The sequence below is a fragment of the Rhagoletis zephyria genome, unplaced genomic scaffold, assembly GCF_001687245.7.
Source record: "Rhagoletis zephyria isolate East Lansing unplaced genomic scaffold, Rhagoletis_zephyria_1.1 Rzeph_scaffold_15455, whole genome shotgun sequence".
Classification (NCBI taxonomy): Eukaryota; Metazoa; Arthropoda; class Insecta; order Diptera; family Tephritidae; genus Rhagoletis; species Rhagoletis zephyria.
In genome coordinates this window covers 1-4,144 of record NW_016172522.1, presented here as the reverse complement: position 1 = coordinate 4,144, position 4,144 = coordinate 1, and the positions used below count along the sequence as shown (strand labels likewise).

General features: G+C 46.5%; 1 pseudogene; it reads right to left on the bottom strand.

The window, feature by feature from the left end:
• Positions 1-1,530: 1,530 nt before the first annotated feature.
• On the bottom strand, positions 1,531-2,528 carry LOC108379035 (uncharacterized; annotated as a pseudogene).
• Positions 2,529-4,144: the final 1,616 nt, after the last annotated feature.

Sequence of the window (4,144 nt, the reverse complement as noted above, 5' to 3'; positions counted from 1 at the left end):
AAGTGGAAATTAAATAAAGGACATTAAAATAGAAGAAGCGAGTCGATTATTGGCGCGTAGCGGTAATCCTAAAAGTGGACGGCATTACGGGTTAAAATCTGACATGGATGCCGGAAGTAATCGCACCACCTCATTCTGAGATTTCGTTACCCGTTTTAAAATTGGAAGGGAATGGTACGAACAGACAGAAAGACCTGTTAATTACATCGTCTGCCTGATGTCTGTTGGATCTTTTTATCAAAGAATTTTGTCACAACGAAGTACGTTGTATAAGCAGAACAGAGTATCTATTAGAAAAAGTCACTATCCTCGAAAGAAATTCGTAGTAAGTGGTCTTGTCTCCACAGGACACTGTGGTATTTCAAATACAGAATTCTCAATGCAGAATCGGTGGAATCGATTGACACAGTGGCTGAAGAACTTGGAGCTTTACCTTTTTACGAGATTGGCAAAGATAACAGGAGTTTAACTATCCGACCTTTTCAGTTTCATCTGCGACAGTAAGTGGTTTGGCAAGTACTAAAATGGCATTCTTAACTGCCGCAATGGGCAAATATGCCTCCAGGTGGAAGTATGTAGACTTCGTAAACGTCTTTCAAGCATAACTCAACTTCCAATTCCTCAAGAACGGAATTGGCCTCTTGTATCAACAGGTCCATAATTCAGATAAACCAGATTCTTAGAAGTTGAAGCATTTCGTTCAGGGTTTTTCTAGGCAGCCCTCACTTCAGTCGGCTCGGCAGTCCAGGCTCGAAGTCGTACTGACTACGATTTCTCGTTAGACTGCTGCGCTATTGAAAACTTAACGCTAGAACTAGTTTTAACATGGCGCCGTAGGCGCAATTTTTACCCGTACGTTGATCAAAGGCTTCGCGATTGGAATGTATTAACAGTCCGGCTCGTTGGTCATCTATTACGGTGAAATATTTCCCCGAACAAATGGAAAAGGTGACGGAAAAGAGCGGCCGGCCACAGTAGGGCGCCACGGTGTGGTAAGAACTCTTCTAGTACCAGAGATGGACAACTATCCGAGAGCCTCCGTCAAAATACAGTCGCGTGTCCCTAACTGCAAACCATCCTTTCGAAACGGATATACATGAAAACCTAGATTAGAGGTAAGGATAGATTCGAAGCCACCGAGTCTAGATCCATCCCATCTGGTGAAAACTGAGCAATTTCGCGAAGATTGCGTTTCTGCAACGCGCGGTACGGGTTTGATGTACGGCACGCTAAGCATCCAAAGGCTTACGCTGGCTTGTGCACGCTTCATTCACACATATACAATTGCTTAGATTCTTTCGTCGTCACTAATAGCTGTGGTAGGTTCTACCGACTGATTTACCCACAAGCAATATCGCTCCGTTTGTATGATTCCCGACTACCCTTCACTTATTGTTCGACTGCTGGATTAAATTTTAAAAGCTAAAAGTTTAAAAATTTATTGGCTCCGAAACATTTAAAAACTAATGAATAAAAAAGATTTTTAATGCTCTTAACTCTCTAAAGAAATACTGAGATTTGTGCGTATATCTCTACGACGACTAGCAATGCCATCAGCGTCACATTTACAGCGCAGTAGATGCGTCGCAATGGACGTCGGCGCTGACGCTGATGCTGGCGTTGCCGTTGGCGCCGTTGCTGTTGTCGTCGCAGCAACTGTTGCTGCCAGATTTGTAACTGCAATTGCCGCAGTTCGACATCGTCCGCTGCTCGCGCGTTGTCCGCTTCTTGTCCGATGCCGCTCTCATCGGCGATGCCAGCACCGAGACCGCTGCCGTCGCTGTTGTTGTCACCATTTGTTCGCGCATTTCCAAAGCAACTACAGCCGCACCCCGGCCAATGTCAAACCGATGCCAACGACGATGTGCTATCGTAGGCGACCAGCAGTGAGTCGTTCTCATCGCTACCGCTCCCGGCGCTACGCTCTGACTCGTTGATCACTTCGAGCCGTGTCTGCGGTTGCGCGATTTTGTACTTTTGATGCCGCTTATTTATCAGCACTGTGCGTATGTTGTTGATTGCGCAACCGCGATGAGTGCGTATGTGCATGCAGGTGTCCTGAACGATGTGTGCGGTTGCAGGAACGGTTCAGTTGTAGCGATGCGCCAAGCATCATACAATCAGAGCTATCCTCGTCATCATCATCGTAGTAGTAATCATCGTAAATCATAATCGTCATCACCACATTCTAACCCTTCGTCGTCATCATCGTCGTCGTAGTCGTCGAAATCGAAGAAACAACAGCCGGTTGGTTTGCGTTCCACATCGGATATGTAGTTGAGCCGGCGGTGCTTACTAATGCTGCCACCATTGCAGTGATGATATGCCGTCGTCGCCGCCGCCGTCGTGGTTTTGGCCTGCGTTTGGTAATGGGAGGACATTTGATATGTGTGAGTGCTGGGTAAGCGCGTTTCGACTTGATGAGAGTCGTTGGCGTTATATCTAAGCTCAATTACCTCGGGACCCTTCCATGTGATGCCCGCACGCACCAAATTGTAAAAACGCATAACACCCCACATGGCGAGAACCTGCAAGGGGAAGAAAAAAGTAGACATTTAGTGAGAAATTTAACATCGAAATGGATTACATAGAACAATATAATTGTAAGTCTTCACAAATAAAGTGAGGCTCATACTGCTTGCTATGGTAGAAGCTATTGAAAATAATTTGTTGATAGAGAGATAGGAGGAAGATAAAAATCGACACTACAGTGCATCCCAAATGTCACATTCTTTGCGACGATTGTGCAAACCACTGAAAGGGTTTACTTCTGTGAAGAGCTATTAGGTGCTCACCAGTAGCTCTCACTGCCGACAGCTACCAGGCGATTATGCAGTTCATCCACCGACGCACCAGTGTCACACCGTTACCAGGAATCACCGTGATCCTCTCCAGTGCATACCACCGGCGCTAAGTAGTCTCCAAGTGCCTGAAGATTACCGTAGAACCCTCTGTTGCATTGCCGAGAGTTACCAAAACGACCCTTGAGTGCATCCAACGGAAATCTCCAGAAGTCTTGATGTTGCTCACAGTCAGGCGACGACCCATTAGGGCATCCACCGGTGCTCTCTAGTTGTCTCGACATTGCTGAGAGCTACTGGAAGATCCGCCAGTGCATTTAGTGGAGCCCACCAATAGCCTCGACGCTGCAGGGGGTCACAAGAAGACCCCCAATGCATTGACTAGAGCCCCGAGTTGCCACGACGTTGCTGAGGGCTATCGAATGATCCTATAGCACATCCATCGCTGTTATCTGGTATTCAGACCGTGCCGAAAAGCCCGAGGGATCCCACAGATGAGATTGCCAAATACTTAGAAGGTCTCCGCGGTGCAGTCCTGCATCGTTCAGCTGGCTGGAGATTCGATATAGTGGTTTTGCGATAAAAGACTATGCACTATGCGGGGGTAGTACCCCCTGGTACTAGTAGTAGGATAGTGCTTAATCTTCTTAACCATGCGACTTTTGTATTCTGCTCACACGGACCCTGGGCTGGCAACAGAATAGAGCTGCAAAATAGATGAATAGCTACTCACTCTTTTAACTGCGCCGTTGATACTTCGGGAGCAAAGTTAGAGGCCAAAGGATGTTAAATATTCGCCTTGGTCATAGCCGCAGCCTTCTTCATCATCTGCCTTCTTTTCTTCGGCTGTCTTAAGTCAGCTTTCTCCCCCTTGGAGGATCTTCATTTATATAACTTCTCCGTACCGGTACTATGCTTATGCCTGGTTAAACCGTCGTTGGTTCCATTTCTGATACCAGTGCTAATCTTGAAGACGAAGAAGACCTATCCAAGATTTCCACATCTTTCACAAACTTCCTTTTTCCAACCTGTTTGAGAGTAGTAAGCCCTCCACTATATTCAGTAGTAGGCTATCCATCATTTACCAGTAAATTGCTTCCACATAGCCTTGGTTCCAGTTACATCCATTGTCCGGGCCGACAACGGTTGACTATATTACCCTTACCGCCAAAGGTAGGGCATTGCAGTGAAGTACCTCATACCTTCCGTGGCGTAGCGAGCCCGAAGGGCTTTTGGAGTGATCCAGCCTTCCAAATCTTAGCCATCGTTCAAAACATAGCTCGAAGCCATGGTCTAATAATAACAAGGTGTTGTCAGTAACTTAACCTCACTTTTTCGGCAGG